The 19,558-nt window shown below is 44.3% G+C and overlaps 1 long non-coding RNA gene across 1 annotated transcript; it reads left to right on the top strand.

Moving 5' to 3' along the window:
• The first annotated feature begins 6,680 nt into the window (after positions 1-6,680).
• Positions 6,681-15,331, top strand: LOC310825229. The gene is made up of 3 exons (XR_014555178.1): positions 6,681-6,976; positions 14,432-14,539; positions 15,303-15,331. It is a non-coding gene; the product is annotated as an uncharacterized lncRNA (long non-coding RNA).
• Positions 15,332-19,558: the final 4,227 nt, after the last annotated feature.

Genomic DNA, 19,558 nt, shown 5'->3' with positions numbered 1-19,558 from the left:
GCAGACCAACACGGCTACCTATCTGTTAGTGATTAGAGTTTGTCTTTCACCTTTCTGCCTCAGTTTGACATGTTCAAGGCAGCTCAGTGAAATAGGTTGAAACTCAGATGCCACTCCCTAAAGTACCCTAGGAATTGTGGTTCTCTGAGAATTGTTTCCCAGCATCCTCAAAAAACTACATTTCCCAGAATTCTTTGAGGAAAATCATGTGTGTTCCAGTGTATGGTGTGGAGCTGTCCAAGGATTTGGTCTTAAACAGAATGCCAAATGGATCTTCCAGGGTAGGATATTCCCAAAGCCTCAGCTCAAGAAATGAGAAGCCCTGTTCCAACCCCCTCCATTTTGAGCCTCAGAAACCAACACAATATGCAGCAAAGCCTCTCTAGATAACCTCAGAGAATGGGCAGACTCGCATATCAGGAGGGCTTTCAAAGGAGTGAGCAGGACTTTGAACTGAGTCTGGAAATGAACCAAAAGCCTATGCAGATGGTGTACTGACCAAGTCTGATGCTTCAAACAATTGGCTCCTGTCAAAGGCGACACAACTTCTGAAATATACTCAGAGTCGCAAAGTGATTTCATGCTCTTTATTCAGCTCATAGTGGTGAGGAGGAATGAATGAATGTCCCCTCAAAGTATCTGCTTTATATACATTATTTATACGATGGGCTGCACATGATTGGCTAATTCCGGTATTCTACTTTAAGCCAATCAGGTTGTGGATTCACTTCTATCTGGAGCATGATTGGGTGGTTCCTGCTAACCAATCATACTGCTGCATTGTTCTAAGACCAATCAGACTGCTGCATTCTGAATCCTATTGTTCTAGGACCAATCAGACTGCTGCCTTTTGGATCCTATTGTTCTAGGACCAATCAGACTGCTGCAGTTTGGATCCTATTCAATTCAGTACATAACAACTTCATATGGCACTATCCTAGATGTTCCCCAAAGGTAGCTCCATGTAGAACACATGTCAGTAATTCAATGTAATAGATGTACCGTAATAAATCTCCTGGAAACATCAGGAAACCGTCTGGGTCCATCAGTCTTTGGCGTGGTCCTCCATTCCTTTTGAGTTAGGATTCGCAGTGATCCTAAGCTCTACCTTCTAGTGATCTGTCCATAAGAAAGGAACAAAGGAGTCCCCCAACCTCCACCTCGCCTTTCTTCAAACCAGCCCCAAACACCAAATCAAGACTGAGCCTTGCCACATAGCTGGGCCCGGATGTTAACAGCTCTTACTGCCCTGGGTTAAGCCTCTAGGGGGCACCACTGAGGCTCCCAGCCTGTGCCTGTATGCAAATGTGTGTGTGTGTGTGTTGGGGTGCCTGACTGGGTCTTCAACCTGGGCAAATGAAACTTAGTTTCGCTCCTGGCTTGAGGGACATTAGCACTTTGCTCATGAATGCTTGGCTAACTCAAGCACATAGAATATTGGGCTTTTCCTTTCTGTAATCTAACCTCAAATTCATCCAAGAATGGGCCTTAAAACATTGTTGAAAATCTTGTCATTCCACCAGTCAATTTTTTTTGCCCCACCCCCTGAAAACTAGTGTATGTGGGGGGTCTGTGGGTTCTCAAGTACCTGAAAGACCACAATGCCGAGATTTTGGAGAGGGGGGCTGCCTTGTGTTTGGTGAGTTAGAAGCTGTTTGGGCTACAGCAGGGTACTGGTGTGACTGTAATTTCAGTCCAGCTGGTGTCTCCTGCCGCATTCAAATCCTTCTTAGCCATGAAGTCATAAAATGCCATTAAAGTCACCGTAATGTTGCTAGCTGGCTTCAGTAGCCAGGAGTGCCTCTGCCGAGATCCAACTGGTTTGGCTGCTTCCTGGATCCAGATAACTTTGCCACACCAATTCATGTTCTGGTAACTTAGAGGCGCAGATTGCAGCTATAACAAAGGCGGCATTTTTTCATCTCCGCCAAGCTAAGCAGTTGGCTCCTTACCTCTCTCGCCCTGACCTAGCCACTGTGATCCATGCGACGGTCACCTCCAGACTGGATTATTGTAACTCGCTCTACATGGGGCTGCCCTTGAGACTGACCCAGAAACTCCAGCGGGTGCAAAATGCCACAGCGAGACTCCTTACGGGGTCTTCGCTTAGAGATCACATTCATCCGGTGCTATACCAGCTGCACTGGCTCCCGGTGGAGTACAGGATCAGGTTTAAGGTGCTGGTTTTAACCTTCAAAGCCCTATACGGCCTAGGACCCTTGTACCTACGGGACCGCCTCTCCTGGTATGCCCCACAGAGGAACTTACGATCTTCAAATAAAAACACCTTGAAGGTCCCAAGCCACAGAGAGGTTAGGCTGGCCTCAACTAGAGCCAGGGCTTTCTCGGCTGCAGCTCCAACCTGGTGGAACGCTCTGTCACAACAGACAAGGGCCCTGCAGGACTTGACATCTTTCCGCAGGGCCTGCAAGACAGAGCTGTTCCACCTGGCCTTTGGTCAGGGCGCAGCCTGACTCCCTCCTTTGGCAATCTTTACAAAACTTTAGTTTATGGTTGCCATCAATTTTGATTTTAATTCATTTTTATAATGTTTTATAATGTTGTACTGTTTTAGTGTTGTTAGCCGCCCTGAGCCTGGCTTTGGCTGGGGAGGGCGGGATATAAATAAATTTTTTTATTATTATTATTATTAGAGGCTGGAATATTATATATCTTACTGGAATTGCCTGATTCCTGCATGAACTGTACTGGCTGCCTGTTCAACATTGGTCCCAATTCAAGACTTGGATACTGACATATAAAACTCTAAATGACTTGGGCCCCAAAACTCAAAGGATTATCTGCCATTCTGTCAAGAAAGATCTGCAGAGGGGGCTCTGCTGGCAGTCCTGCCATTGTGCGAAACTTGTGGGGAAGTGACTAATAGCAGGGCCTTATCGGTGGTGGAGCCTAGGCTGTGAAACGTCCTACATGAAGTTCAGCTTGCTTCCTCAGTGTTCAGAATGTCAATGTGTTTGAATGATTTTACGTTTTCTTGATTTTAATGTCTTATTTTGTGATTTCTGCCCTGTCACCCTGATATTTTCTCCAAATTTGAGACTAGAGGAGGAAGCTACAAACCCTGAAAAAATCTGATCCAAACCCTGAGGCTGGGCAATAAGTGAAAATGATGATAGTCTACCTTACAAGGCCGTTGGTAATAATTTCAGAAGTAATGCAAGTGGAGCACTTCACAGTTGAAATATATAAATGCACAAGCATATTAAAAGTAAGAATTTAAAACTACACAAAAAAGGGAAATCATGGCTCCTTTCCAGCATTTCCCTCGTAGTTTATAGATGCTTTTCTTGAGCAAGAGGGTAATAAAATAAGCCCAAACAGAGGGACATGTGCAGCTGGAGGTGAATGTATCATAGGCTGCAAACCATCACGATACCCTCAGTAGTTGCTGTCTTTAACAGGCTCATGTGGCAGGCAGCTGTGCCTTGTTGAGTGCTGCTCCTCACTCTCTCTCTTTCCAAGAAGCTCCAAGATGCAGCAGGTTCTAATCAGGGCTATGGAAGCAATTTCCACCGCAAGGAGCAGCACTGGGAATCAAGTGAGTGTCTTGATGTACAGCGAGTGTCTGGCAGGAAGGAATGTGACTCTGTGGCATAAAATATGGCTCAGTCTTTGATGTCAGCATCTGCGATTTCCCTTGTGCTCTACAAACTGAATACATCTGCATTCAGAAACTCATAACTGCCCCGTCTTCCTTGCATTACGGCTGACTCTGTGGATTGGTACAACCTGGCATAATTCCTACGTGAAAAGTGTGGCGAATGTACGTTGCCGTAAGTAGCTCACGGGAGCCCAGCAGTAACAGGAAGTTACATTTGCTAAACTGAGAATTAAACAGGAAACAGGAAGCAAAACTGCAATGAAGATTTAAAGCAGATCACAGTAAGAAAGGACTTCCATAAATGCCACAGTGTGTAGTCCGTACAAAGTGCACATGTTTCACATATATAATCATCAGCATGTATGTTGAGTGTTGTTTTCTACACAGAAGTGTTTAAATGTACGAATTAGTTCATGTCTGAAGTGGGGTCAAGGCAACCCACCTTTTTCCCTGACAGAGACCCAAGGCGGCTTGCAGATAAAAGCAAGAACCACTAAACACATTTTGTATTTCTGTGTTGTGTTGTGTTGTGTTGTGTTGTGTTGTGTTGTGAATTGCCCTGTAATCTTCAGATGGAGGGCAGCATATAAATTTAATAAGCAACAACAACAACACCACACACATTCTAAGAAAACCATAACAATAAATAACAAGATGCAGAAATAAAAAGTGGAGTACACCTGGGTTGCCAGCAGTACATGCCAAAAAAAAGGATATTGGGGTCTTAGTAGACCGGAAGCTCAACATGAGTCAACTGTGGGATGCAGCATAAAAAATGCTAATGCTCTTCAAGGCTGCATCAAGAGAAGTCTAGAGTCCAGAATGTGTGCAGAGGAAGGCACCCAAGATGATCAAGGGTCTGGAAACCAAGCCTTATGTGGAACAGTTGAAGGAGCCTGGAAAAGAGGAGATGTGATAAACCATCTTCAAATATCTAAAGGGCTGCCATATAGAAGATGAGGGTAAACTGGTTTTCTCTTGCTCTGGAAGGTAGAATCTGAACCAAGTTATGAGAAAGGAGATTTCGACTAAACATCAGGATGATGATGGTAAGAGCTGTTAGACAGTGGATCAGACTCTCTTAGAAGGTGGCGGACTCTCCTTCCTTGAAGGTTCTTAAAAAGAGGTTGAATGGCCACCTGTCATGGATGCTTCAGCTGAGATTTCTGCATTTGCAGGGGGTTGGACTAGATGACCCTCAGGGTCTCGCTTCCAACTCTACAATTTTATGATTCTATGATTCCCATTGACGTAGTGGTGGCAGTGGAGGGAGCAGATATCCATGTCCACCAGACCTTTCTTGATAGCAGGAGGACAGGGGGCAACTGCTGTCTACCCCAAAATGGCTTATTGCTAGTGTATACTCACCACAGGGACACTCCTGAAAGCCCATCCCTCTAACGTACTAGCACAAGCCACAGCTGGCTGGAGAACAAGGCAGAACTGATGTCTGCTTCCCAGCTCATCTTCCACTTCCAGGTCTCTAGACTTGCTGGGCACAGTAGCCATGGCTGCCCATAGTCAAACTCACATGGCCCAGGGACATCTCACACTAAGCAGCAGTGGAGGAAATGGCTCACAGACCATTCTGAATGGGAGGGAGCTGATACTTCCCAGGAAGTTCTAGATCAAATGGCAGGAACTTGGTGCATGTTCAGTTCCATTGTGCAGGATCTGCACCAATCACTCCCGGTCCCGCCACCCACTATGTTTTCTGGCTTTCCATTTGTCAATGGATTCAGATTGTAAAAAAATTAACTTTCCAGAGGTTACAATAGTCTTAAAACTAAAAAGATGAGTTACCTGTAGACTTAAGCAATGGCTTGAAATGTTAAGAAATTCCTGCAATGAAATAATCTGTAATAAAGCATGCCAGCAACATGCATGTTACCCATGATGTTCAGACGTGTGCACATTTCATGCATAACTGACTGGCTGCTTCATAGGAGAGTAAAGGACTCCTTCTGATTGCTTTCTGCATACGACTGCCCTCTAGTGGTAATTTTTAAAAAGACACAATATTTCTGAACGATTTCCATGTTGTTGCTGCAAAACAACAAAGAATCTCTTAGCACCAGCTTATTATGGCATAAACCTTTGTGGACCACAGTGCATTTCTTCAGTTGCATGGAGTGTAATCTTCAGGCAGCTAAGATAAAATATAATACATAACATAGTGTTGTAGATTTGGGGGGGTGGGAACGACGACAACAAAGGGTGACTGCAGAAAAAAACTGATGTGGGGCATTTTTTACTCTCAAACTGCGTGTTAATCACTCCTGCTTTAGAGGCAGGCAAGAGAATACTTTGTAAGACTCATTCCAGAAAAAGAAGAAAAAGACTGGAGCGATCTGGTCATGGGGAATGAGCAACATTGATTTCTGGAATAGTACATGCAATAGGAAGAAGACTGCTCTTGGTGATTCCTTGCTTAGCCAAAAATGCCAGTCTTTCGTGGAATGCCCTTCCCTGTAGAAGACTAGTGGAAACGAGCTTATATGAGCAGACCCTCCAAATGTCCCCATTTTTCAGGGACAGTCCCAGATTTGCAGAAGCCATTTGATTGGATCCTGGAATGTCCCACTTTTCCTTAGGACGTCCTTGTTATGACGTGGGGTTTGTAATTTCAGCTCTCTTGACATAATATGCTGGAGACAGTTCTCTAGTAACACTTCTTTATTAAAGCAAACAAGACTGAGACCTGAGGAGGGGAGAGCTACATTTATAGGGACAGGGAACTAGCTAGAAAGGATACATTTTGGAGGGAACAATATCAGGCAATCACAGTCCTGCCTTTTGGAGGAAACCAATAAGACAGAGGATCCAAATACAGCAGCTTAAATGAACCAATAGTAGCTGTACCCTCTGGAACCAAAAGGCAGTTACTTTACCCTAATGCAAATACAGACAATAATAATACAGATATAAAATCCTTTGACTCAATACACAATAGTCCTCATTTTCAGTGGAGAAATGATGGAGAGTATGACTGCATGGTGAAGCTGAGTAAACGAGAAAGGGTAGGGTTGCTATATTTGGAAGAGCCAAAAAGAGGACACGTTTGCCGACTTATACTTTTAACTATGGATTGCTATGATGACTCTACCCACGAAAAAGAGGACATGTCCTGGAAAAAGAGGACACATGGCAACCATAGTAAAGAGATAGTAATGCTTGGGTTTCATTCTCATTACATAGCTGGCAATATAGTAGTTACTGCGGTTAGTCTTCTCTGGAGGCTGAGACTCTGAGATGCAGGAAGCAGAGCTTAGAAGCCAAGCAGTGGTGTTTAGTAAATGAAGGCGCACAGTCCGGCAGGATTGGGGTGGAATCTAACAGCACATCATGGTAACGGTAATGAATTTGTTCTAATTTAATTTTTCTCATGGCACGATTCCTTCCTCAGTAAATAGCTCTTACTTTTTCCAGTGTTACTTCAGTGGAGATGAAAGTTCTTTTTCTTAAAAAAAGAAAAAATTAAACATTGCAGCTGGTAAATGGCTTTTGCTGTTGCTACGGGATTAGGACCATTTCATGCTGAGACTGAAGAGATGTTTTGTGAAAGGGACATTTCCCCCTGGAGGTGGCATGCTTAAAAATGCTGACTAAGGGTTGCACAAGGCAGGATGTCAAACATCAAAGGGAAGCAAGCTTCAGAATATGGTTGCAAACATAAAAGCAGGTGTTTTGGGGGGGGAGACTCAGAGAAAGAGAGATGTGGCAAAGTTTTTATTTTCAAAAACCCTCAAAACCTCACACTTTGTTAAGTATACAGCTGAGATTACAACATTATAGGAGCTTGGGACTGGCTCCTGTAATATAGGAACACAGAAGTTCTCATATAGTTTGTTTTCAATATATTTTTATTAAAGATTTCCTGGTTTACAAAAGTATGTACAATGTCTCTTTTTTCCAGTTGTGTTTTCTACAGATCCATTTCATTTGTTGTGAGACATTAGTGTTAAATTAGGAAGAAAAGAGGGAAAGAGGGGGAGAGGAAAATGGTGAGTGGGGTGTGTTAAATTGTGGGTGAACATATCAGACGACACAGTGATTCTTCAAACAGCTCTTGTTTATTCACAGGCCAGAACTGAACTGAACTGAAGGGTTCAGCCAGCCTGCTTATATAGAGCTCCACTACAACGCAACTGTAACACTTTCTGTAACTATCCAATCACTGAACGTCACTTTCAATACCTTATTTGCATATGTGGACCTGAGTGAAAACTATCTACAGTATCCCCCTGCTGGCCCAGGGTGAAAACTTCAGTACATAACAGGGTGGGGTTGGGTGGCAACGCTTCAATTCTACTTATTGTATGTGTGGGGTTTTGTGTCAGTGTCACTTGTGTGGGTTCTCTTTACTATTTGCTTGTATTTCTTTGGTGGTGAGAGAGGTTGGGGTTGGCCTAGGGTGCGGATGCTTGTTTGTGATTGGCTGTGGTGAGCTTTATTTTCATGTGTGAGTGGGGTGTGTGTGTGTGTTTGGATCAGGTTAGCCAGATTGATTTGAATGCTGTTGGTGGGTTCTTTTTTGTGTGTCTTGTTGAGCAAGTACTAGAAGTCACCCCAGAACTGACCCTACTGAACATCTTCCAAGATAATAATACCCACTCAAACTATAAAGAGCTCATAACCCACCTACGTTCAGCAGCCAGAAGCATCATAGCCAGACACTGGAGAGACCTGTCAGGAGTAAGCATGGACCAATGGTACCAAATAGTATGGGAAACAGCCTTATTAGGAAAAACTAACCAGTAAACTGAAACTGACATGGGGACAAATAGAAGAGGACACCTTCACCCCAGTATGGCTCCCCTTTATCACATACACAGCCCAACAGAAGTTCTCATATAGTTAAGACCCATAGCAACAGCAGGACTCCATCATTGTAAGCCTTAATATAACATGTCTCTCCTGTATCGGTCAACAGCCATAGCTGGCGCTGTAACTCTCCAATGGTTTGACTTCACCCTTTTACTCTTTCATTGCCTCCCAAGGCAGAAGGACGCCAACATAATAAATGGCACCTTTTGAGCAAATGACTTGGAACTTGGCAGATGGTCTGTGAAAGTGCCAGATTTCAAACTGCTCTGGTAAAAATGGCCCGAAATACAGCTAGGTAAAAAGTACTGGAAATTGGCACTTTGACCCCTTTCCCCAAAGAAAGTATATCATATACTTCTTTCAATTCTGATGAAAATAGTAGTAGCTGTAGTAGTAAATGTGCTTCGTTCAGGTATGTTGTGAAGCACAAGTTTTCTTTGGTTTGGGGAAGCTCTGATCACCAACTAAAATTTTATTAAGGGTTTTCCACCCCATTAAAGTCTGTGGAAGGTTTCCCAGCAAAATAATGCTTATCTGAAAGCAAAGGTTAAGCTTTTTTTTAAAGCCAGGATTGTAGTATCAGCAAAGGGTGGGTGCTCTATATAATACCTATTATGAAATTTCACAGGAGGATTCCTCTAGCTTCCAAAAGCCATACAGGAACAGGACATTGTGTGGGGCATCTTTGCTGGTCGCTGGAACCAGCATCTCCTCCATCTAGATTAGGACCTGAAAGACCAAGGAAAACTCTTTCAGAGCTTGGAGGATAAGTTGTAAGCAAGTACAATATCACAGCTGACCTTCCCATTTTCCTGTTTTGTGGCAACATGAGATAGACTGGCAGGGTGTTGCTGTTGTTGTTTAAAATCATTAAATTGATTACTTGAGCCATGAGAAGACCTAATTTTAAAACTTCTTCTAGAATCCTGAAAAGATTCCTAAACGGGAAAGAGAAAAATCCAAAGTCAAAACAAAGTCTAATGGCTTAAAACAGTGTTGTCTGATGATTGAACTTAAGGTTGGAAAAACGAGAAACTGAAACTGAGAGATTCATCCACTCCTATTTGCATCATAAAATGATGTTTTGGGACACTAATATAGCTTGTGAGAGGGCAGAGGTAAATGCATGTCTCTCAACAAAAATATGCAGGATGGAGAGATCTGTGATTTGCATTTGAACTATATGTGTGGAGACCCTGTTACATGGACAAACTGCTCTTAGGGCTTTGGGGGCTTTGGCTGGAGTTTGTCTTCTCTCTGTTCACAATTCCTGGGTTCTCTCACTGGTTCCTAAAAACTCTAAATGACTTGCCATAGTTCCTACATGCACAAGAGACAACCTCATTACTTGTTTCCCGTTATAATCTCTGAGACTCTCAGAAGATGCTCTCCAAATGACAGCACCATAATGGAAAGTTCAGACACAGCTATGGAACTTCCTCCCATGGGAGATTCGCCCAAATCCAAGAGTATGTTTTAGAAGTTTTATAAGACCCGCCAGTGTGGTGTAGTGGTTAAGAGCGGTGGACTCGTAATCTGGTGAACCGGGTTCACGTCTCCGCTCCTCCACATGCAGCTGTTGGGTGACCTTGGGCCAGTCACACTTCTCTGAGGTCTCTCAGCCCACTGTTTGTTGCATAGCTGTCAAGTGCCCCTTATTTGAAGGGACAGTCCCTTATTCCAGCGCCACGTCCTGCTGCTGTCCCTTACTGATGGAAGTCCCTTAAATGTCCCTTAATGATGTCCCTTAAATTTCAAAGGAAGCAGCTCCTCTCCCTCCCTCCCTGCCGGCCAGGGAGGAGGGAGGCTCCAACTGTGTTGCTTGGCTGTGTTGCTCACCCAATAAGAAGTCTAAGAACGACTGGGGGGTGGAGCTTGCATGCCTTGTGTGTGGCTAGTTAATGCAAGCTGAGGGGTTTTTTGAATGCTGGACACCATTTTGTTTCCCATGCTGCTGCAAACTTTGCAGTGCAAAGCCAGGCCGGGGAGCCATCTTAAGTTGAGGCTGCATAGGCCTTGTGGTGCATGTGATTCAGATTCTATTCAGTTGAACCTCTGGTTACAAAGTTGGTTGGACAGTGTTCTCGAAGCTACCAGCATGAGTTTGACCAGACTGCAGGAGGACAGGAAGACTGGGGTGCCTGGAACAGGTGAGGCTGCAGGTCCCTTATTTTGGCTGCTGGTCCCTTATTTTCAAGGCTGCTGGTCCCTTATTTTCAAATCTGTAAGTTGACAGCTATGGTTTGTTGTGGGGGAGGAAGGGAAAGGAGATTGTTAGCCGCTTTGAGACTCCTTCGGGTAGTGATAAAGCGGGATATCAAATCCAAACTCTTCTTCTTCTTCTGTTTGAGTTGATCTTTAGAGATTGCAATGATGGAATTCCAGTGAGTTGGGTTCAATATGATTTTTCCCTGTTTGGAAGAGGTCTTGTTTGTCACACCTGTCTGAATCCTTCAGGATGTGATGAGCTATAAATGTAAATTTAAAAAACCCTTTCCATTGATTTTCAGCTTTAGGCAAATTCTAACTACAGTGGATTTTGGGAAATAGAGTGATGGACTAGATTTATCTTTAGTCTGATCCAGAAATGCAGTTTTTTGCCAATCTGCCAAGTGCTGCTCCTGAGTAGCTGCTGCTTTTTCATGTCTCTTATGTATTCCTATTCACCTTCCTATAGATCATGGTGGGGATCTGTGATCCTTCAGACAAACATGCATATCCCAACATCACCCCAACCATTGGCCTTCAGTGCTGCTTCTAGTTCCTATGAATGCCAATCTGAGCTTCTTTGCTCTTTTAATTCTATTGAGACCAGGAGAAGGTGGGAAAGCTTAGAATCATAGAATCATAGAGTTGGAAGAGACCACAAGGGCCATCGAGTCCAACCCCCTGCCAAGCAGGAAACACCATCAGAGCACTCCTGACATATGGTTGTCAAGCCTCTGTTTAAAGACCTCCAAAGAAGGAGACTCCACCACTCTCCTTGGCAGCAAATTCCACTGTCAAACAGCTCTTACTGTCAGGAAGTTCTTCCTAATGTTTGGGTGGAATCTTTTTTCTTGTAGTTTGGAACCATTGCTCCGTGTCCGCTTCTCTGGAGCAGCAGAAAACAACCTTTCTCCCTCCTCTATGTGACATCCTTTTATATATTTGAACATGGCTATCATATCACCCCTTAACCTCCTCTTCTCCAGGCTAAACATGCCCAGCTCCCTTAGCCGTTTCTCATAAGGCATCGTTTCCAGGCCTTTGACCATTTTGGTTGCCCTCCTCTGGACACGTTCCAGTTTGTCAGTGTCCTTCTTGAACTGTGGTGCCCAGAACTGGACACAGTACTCCAGGTGAGGTCTGACCAGAGCAGAATACAGTGGCACTATTACTTCCCTTGATCTAGATGCTATACTCCTATTGTGCAGCCCAGAATTGCATTGGCTTTTTTAGCTGCCGCGGCACACTGTTGGCTCATGTCATGCTTGCTCTTGCTCTAATGTAGATACAGGAATGTTCTCAAAATAGAAAGGGCAAGCAGCGCATCACTGAGAAGAAGAGAGCCACGGAGCAAATCCTTATTGCAATATGCGCCTGCTAACTGGCGAAGCAGCTATTTCATGGGTTACTTCTTTTAACTCCCACCAGATGGTGCCAGACCTGTTTTCAGAAAAGTGATATCTCCCTGGAGCCAGGTTCTTTCAGGACAAGGGCCGGGTGTTCTTCTTTTGATTTAAACTTCCTTGCTGTCGTTCTGCTTAATGCTTCCCCTTCTTCCCATTTGTTCTTTGGCGTTCCTGACCTGCTCCATCAATCTCATGCCTCCAGCAGCTGCGGAAGCTCCCTAAAATAAGATATAGCTCATTCTTAAGACACAGCTGCAAGAGCTTAATTATTATATGTTAATAAATCATACAAATTGGGAAGACTGTGGGATATGGGCCAGATAAGAGATTTTGGTGAATTATGCTGGTGAATTATTTTGGTGAATTTGTTTTCAGACGGGAGAGTTTCTTCACTCTCACTTCAGGCAGGAGCTTTGCCCCCCCCCCCATCAAGACCTCTCCAAGGTCTCAGCAGAGGCATTTCTCCTCAGGATTCTTGTAACTGATGAATTGGACCCAGGAGACCAGGGATTAGCATCATTGGGTACTTGCTGGGGCTCAACCATCCCTGCCAAGGTGCCGCTGTTATCCCTATAGCGGGGGGGCGGGGCGGGTAGGCAACCACTTTTGTCAAGCACGCTGAACCCAGAAGGAGCCGCTTCTCTGGGTCACCTTGGACAGGTGGGCAGGCCTCTCAGTCATCTGATGTCATGTAAGTAAGTAAATTTTTATTTATACCCCGCCCTCCCCGGCCAAGACCGGGCTCAGGGCGGCTAACATCAAATATCAAATACATTAAAACACAGTCAAACAATTGATTAAAATACAACTTAAAAATTACACCCATAGTGGTCGGGAACCTCAAGTATTCATCAGGGCCAGCTATCCATGTTGGTCCCAGAGGAGCCTATAAAAGGGCCAAAGAGGTAACTTACAGAGTCCTATAGAGGGGGGTCAAACTGGGCCCGGACCGAAGGCCAGGCGGAACAACTCCATCTTGCAGTCCCTGCGGAAGGATGTCAAGTCCCACAGGGCCCTAGTCTCCTGCAATAGAGGGTTCTATCAGGCTGGGGCCAAAGCTGAAAAGGCCTTGGCTCTGTCTGAGGCCAGTTTAACCTCCTTGAGGCCCGGGACCTCCAAGATATTATTATTTGCGGACCCAAGACTGCAAACCAAAGGAGTGTGAATTTAAACAGCACGTAAAAGCAAGCCCTTTTGCAAAGCAAAAAATTGAAGCATCCTTTAAGCCCTACTCTCCTGATGGTTCCTTGGCAGCAGGACTTACCTTTGGCACTGCTCAAATTCAACATCAAAAGGAGCACTTGGCTGCTTTCAGCAGAGCTCACCTCCACCCAGGAGCTCCAGGTGAGAGATCTCGAGTGGACCAGTTCCAACAGGGCTTGCCTTCTGTGCCACATTTAAACACTGCTGAATGCATGCCCTGGATGGGGTTTACGAATCCCACATCTGATGTCAGGGCAGTGACAGGTGGGGGTGGCCAGCAGAAAATGAGCACAAGGGGCAATCTGGCTGGCCTGGCAGGCCTAATTTGGCCCATGGGAGCGTCTCTATCTCGACTTAGAGTTTCCTGGTCCTGCTGTCCCTCCTTCGTGCTGTTGCTGCCTGTCCAAGAATGCAAGCAATGCTCTCTTGCGCTCTAGTCCATTGTGAACATTCAGCCCCAAGGATGAAGATGAGTGAGCAACAGTGACTGTAGGGAGGAGAAGGGCGTCACCAATACAAGAGACCATTGGCTCCAGCACAGCTCCAAACACATGCAAGCTGCAGTAAATGCAAACAGGGGATAATCCCCCAATGGTGCATCAGGTATATTTGAAATACAGTTGGGGGCCATCATTTACTGAAGGTAATTACATGTGTCTGAAAGACGCATTGCAACATGTCACATGTTAGGATTTGGGGCGTTTGGCCTCTGGGACTTTATTTTCACACTGTTATTGGATCTAAGAATAAGTTTCTTGAATGCCAGTATGATACTGTTAGCCTTTGTCTTGATTTAGATGCCATCTACGTTGTTTCTATACCTAGTGCGATGCATTGCCACCAGGTTATTTCCCCCCTCATAATTTTCCAAGCAGCTAGATATGACAACTGAACATCTCCATCAGCTGGGAAGTCTGAGCAATAAACTCCATTGGATGAAGAGTCTTCTTTCCCCCTCCATAGATGAGCAAGAGATGAAAGTCTCAAATGCCTTCAGTGGAAATTTGATTTGTTTTCAATAAAGAATACAGAGGATGATGACTGCAAGCAGATATTTAAGCCTGGGTGGCTTGTAATGGGATTTGCCCAAATTCCTCCAAAGCCCAAATCTTTTATAAAGGACGAATCATGGGGTGAAAACTCCTTTGCTCTTTCATTTTCATAGATGAGAACTACTCTCTGGAAGCCTGAGGTCACCATCTTTTGCAGCTACAGTTCCTCAAGTAGCAAAGAAGACTGCAAGCTCAGCCTCTTCCTGGTTCATATTGCCGAGGTGAACCACTTGCTTGCCATGAATAATGCATGCATCCTTGCCAGGGTTTATTATTATTATTATGAAGAGAATTAAATTCAGCCTGGTGCTATTTTATTCCCATTCCCATCTGTGGTGATTGCCAATCACTTTCAGCAGATTAACTTTGCAGAAGTTAAGAGCAGGCTGATCTCAGTACGTTTGGCTTCCCAGTCCCTGCGCATTCTTTGTTCTTGGGCGTAAATAAGCTGATGATGAAATGCACAAATGCAGGCTGACATCAGATGCAGAAGGGTGCCTTTGCTATTGATGGGCAGATTTTTCTCTGTTTTGGTTTCTGTCTGTTTCTCCTTTTTCCATTCTTAAACTCAGTTTGCTCCATTTCCACAGTCTGGCAGCAGAGGAAGAATGTTAAAGCCCCCATGAAAATCATTCTTATTTTTCTAAACATTGCTTCTAATATGCACAATGTTCTAATGTGCATATGTTTGCAATTTTCCACAACATACTGCATTTTGTACATTATTTACACTGACGTACCCATTTTGGAGAACTGCGTTGTAAAATTCAGAGAAGTGGATATGTTGAAAGATGGCTGTTTTGGCTTGTGTTCGAGAAGTGCAGATTTCTGCTCAGATTTTGCATTTCCAAATCATCCGATTGTATTTGTGGAAACTGTATTTCACAATTCATTATTCTTTTCACTTATAAACTGCACGTGGACTTTGATGCAGTTTTACGCTGTAGGCTTATCCCACACTTACCTTTCCTCTTACCTTTCCAGGCACAGTCTGTGCTTCAGAGCTACGTATCCAAGCTTTCTTCTTCTTCTTCTTCTTCTTCTTCTTCTTCTTCTTCTTCTTCTTCTTCTTCTTCTTCTTCTTCCCTGGAACTTTCCCCATGAAAACTTGCTCTTTATTGCTGAATCAGAACAAACAGCAATCTGTGGAAAATCCAAATTGCCGATAGTTGTGCTTTGGCTTTAAAGAGTGGGTTTTCACAGGGAAATCTACAGGGTGGAAGAAAAAAAAAAGAGCGCTCAGACTCAGAGATTTAAAGTGTAGGGCCAAAGATAAGTGTGGATGAGGCCTGTGAGTTTCTGCCTTCCTCCTTCTCACCTGCATTTTAAACAATTGTCTACAGTAGGATACAGAGGCATAGCATTAGAAGTGAGGAGGGGCCATGGTCCAGGATTCACAATTTTTGAATGGGCACCAACTAGGTGACCCCACGTAGGTGACCCCAGTCACCTACCTGGTTCAGTGCTCCTTAACAGTTTCAGGTTAAGAATGTACCTCCAGAATGAATTAAGTTCTTAACCCGAGGTACCACTGTACTTGCCAAGGACTGCATTGGCTGGCTGGGCTCCCCCCAGGCAAGGGGCTCAGTGTGACCCTGCTTTGCTTCAGTAGCATCAGCAGCGAGGGCTGGGCTGGCATCCCCCATCTGGTGCACACAGATGTGTTTGCCCCAGGCCCCGGCAACCAACGCTACACCAATGGTAGGATACAAGAACTGCAGTGGGCAAACCTGGCTCCTGAACTGGAACGTGTCCAGAGGTGGGCAACCAAAATGGTCAAAGGCCTGGAAACGATGCCCTATGAGGAACGTCTAAGGGAGCTGGGCATGTTTAGCCTGGAGAAGAGGAGGTTAAGGGGTGATATGATAGCCATGTTTAAATATATAAAAGGATGTCACATAGAGGGGGGAGAAAGGTTGTTTTCTGCTGCTCCAGAGAAGCGGACACGGAGCAATGGATCCAAACTACAAGAAAGAAGATTCCACCTAAACATTAGGAAGAACTTCCTGACAGTAAGAGCTGTTTGACAGTGGAATTTGCTGCCAAGGAGTGTGGGGGAGTCTCCTTCTTTGGAGGTCTTTAAGCAGAGGCTTGACAACCATATGTCAGGAGTGCTCTGATGGTGTTTCCTGCTTGGCAGGGGGTTGGACTCGATGGCCCTTGCGGTCTCTTCCAACTCTATGATTCTATGAAAATCACTTCCATTTTCACCTGGCCACCGACAGCACAAGGCCTTTACAGGGAGAGGAACAGGGATACCAATTTCTCTGGCCTCTCCTCTTCTCCAATTTCACGCCAGGCTGACACAAAACCCACTATGAAGTAATGCTGTGAGTGGCTTTATGGCCACTAGGTAGGGGAAGGCACAGGGAATCGGGGAAGGGGGTGTGGATTGGCCAACCAGTGTCTGTGTGTCTCCATTCTATGCACATTTATTCAGAAGTACATAGATTCTTGCAGATTTAGTTACTGATCAGTTATCTTCATCAGCTTTGTTGGATTTCAGTTGTTGCACACAAAGCTTGCATTCATGTATGACCTTCTTGCTTCAGAGAATAACTTTCTCTACAAAGTATGCAGAGTCTTGTGATACCTTAAAACAGTGGTTTTCAAAACTTTCTTCTCTGGGCCACACTTCCAGAATAAAAATTTCCTCGTGCCACATTATTATTTTTTAATATTTTAATATTTTATTTTTATTTTTTATGGTTAAGAAATATATTGGAAAACACTTTAAAAAGATACAACTTCTAGCAATGCCTGATTTATAAAACACAACTACTTTATAATAGGGATGCGGGCGGCGCTGTGGGTTAAACCAGAGAGCCTAGGGCTTGCTGATCAGAAGGTCAGCGGTTTGAATCCTTGCGATGGGGTGAGCTGCTCTTGCTCGGTCCCTGCTCCTGCCAACCTAGCAGTTCGAAAGCACGTCAAAGTGCAAGTAGATAAATAGGTACCGCTCCAGCGGAAAGGAAAATGGTGTTTCCCTGCGCTGCTCTGGTTTGCCAGAAGTGGCTTAGTCATGCTGACCACATGACCTGGAAGCTGTACGCCGGCTCCCTCAGCCAATAAAACAAGATGAGCACCGCAACCCCAGAGTCGGCCACGACTGGACTTAACTGTCAGGAGTCCCTTTATCTTTTCACTTTATAACATGACCATGGGACATGCAGAAAGTATAAAACAATGCAACTACACAAGAACATGAATCAATCCCAAAGTATAATATTGACTGTACAGTGGTACCTCAGGTTAAGTACTTAATTCGTTCCGGAGGTCTGTACTTAACCTGAAACTGTTCTTAACCTGAAGCACCACTTCAGCTAATGGGGCCTCCTGCTGCTGCCGCGCCACCGGAGCATGATTTCTGTTCTCATCCTGAAGCAAAGTTCTTAACCTGAAGCACTATTTCTGGGTTAGCGGAGTCTGTAACCTGAAGTGCATGTAACCCAAAGCGTATGTAACCCGAGATACCAATGTACTTGATTCTTCCTGCCACATTTGCCATCCTCTCCTGCCACACCAATGTGGTTGTCACGCCCTTTCAGGACCACTGCCTTAAAGACCAATACATTTTTTAATGAATAAGCTGGTAAGGGTGCTGGATTTTCCTCTGGGATCTTTCTGTGCACCAACTATACTGTGCTGTGGAATGAATCAAGAAATTGGGTTTTTCTTTATTCATAGTAATAAACACCTAGCCTTCCTCAGTGGTCTTCAGCTTGGTCCAGCCGTTGCGCTTAAGATAAATGATGTCACTAAATAGGGAATTAAGTGCCAGCTGCTCCCGAGTCTTATGATCTGCCCATCCCCCACCTGATCTCCTGTGAAAGTTCTGCCAAGGTTCTTTATTCCAAATTTACCGTTCTGTTGGCTAGCTGGTTTGTTTATGTGGGTTCATCTCTGTCTTTAGAATGACATTCAGAATTCCTGTACTGGGAACTGCAGGGCAGGAAGAATGCTCTGTAAAATGCATCCTTCTGGAGTCACCATCTGGGCAATATTCATCTTGCTTAGCAAAATGCCACGATATTCTGCCGAACGCAGGTGCCGAGGCTGATCACGAGGCACTGGTGACCACAGCAATAAACCAACATCCAGCAGAAAGATAATTAAGGCACCTGGTGCTGCCTTGGCTTTGAATGAGCCAATTTTATTTTCTGTACTGATCCGAATGGAAAAATCCACCCTTTGTTTCACTCTGCAGCGGCATTGCAAGTTGCTTCTAGACAATCTGTTTAAGGAATATTCAGCCTGATTTGTTTGCATTAATTTTGCAGGGTGGCTGGAAGTAGACAATGACAGCTATTTACTGAGCATTGATTCTGATCTGTTTGTGGGAAGTTTATATGAAGTTGCATCAAGCAATTGTTATCCTACACATTCCAGTGCAAATTCACATCCTTTCCCTTAACACATAAGTCTGTTATTTTTTGTGGGGGGAGCAGGTTTGTTACACCTAAATTCCACCATTGCCCATCATGGCTCCACCTTAATCCTCACCCCAAAGCAGCATTCTACAAAGCATGCTAAATATCTTGTATGTTTAAAATAATAATATTTTAAATGTACCTTAATAATAGTATTATCCTGCTGATATTTTGATTTCACTTCCAAAAGGGACAACATGGCTGCAAACATTTTATAAATGAATCAGTTCATTAATTGTCCCCCCCCCCCAGCTTTTCTGATTGCTAAATCATAAATTATTTTCCCAGAGTCACTTTTTCTGCCAAGGTCACACTCAACAGAGAAAAGAGCTCTGTGGTTTAATGGTCCCTGCACTTTAGCAAAACACCTGCAGCTTCTGATCAGTGCTAGCTTGTTGAAACACCTTTCAGCTTCTGCGGAAAATATCCAGCGGGCTAAGCAGATTACACTGCAAATTAATTGTACTTGGCTTTTCTAAATCTCTTTTCCCAAAAGTAGATTTGAAGATCCCCACCCAATGCAACATTTCACATGGCAAATATTAATAAATATCTGTAGGTCTGTGTGGATCACCTATCAGGTTATTATCTCCTTGGAATGCTAAACCTCTTGAAGCAAGATATAAGGCAGGGGGGAGGAACTGCCCAGGAGAAACTGCACCCACCTGATGTCAGATGTGACATTAGATGTGGGGCAGGTAAGGATGCAGTTGCAAACGAATGACCAGGAGTTTTAATGAGCTGCTGTTTGTTCCTTTGCAAGCAGGACTTGCTGATTAGCACTCATATAGGCCGGCTGAAGGGACGTGG

This window comes from Podarcis gaigeae (assembly GCF_964106915.1).
Source record: "Podarcis gaigeae genome assembly, chromosome: 9".
In the NCBI taxonomy this organism is placed as follows: domain Eukaryota; kingdom Metazoa; phylum Chordata; class Lepidosauria; order Squamata; family Lacertidae; genus Podarcis; species Podarcis gaigeae.
The sequence above is the reverse complement of the archived record's forward strand: the minus strand, read 5'-3'. Positions and strand labels throughout refer to the sequence as shown.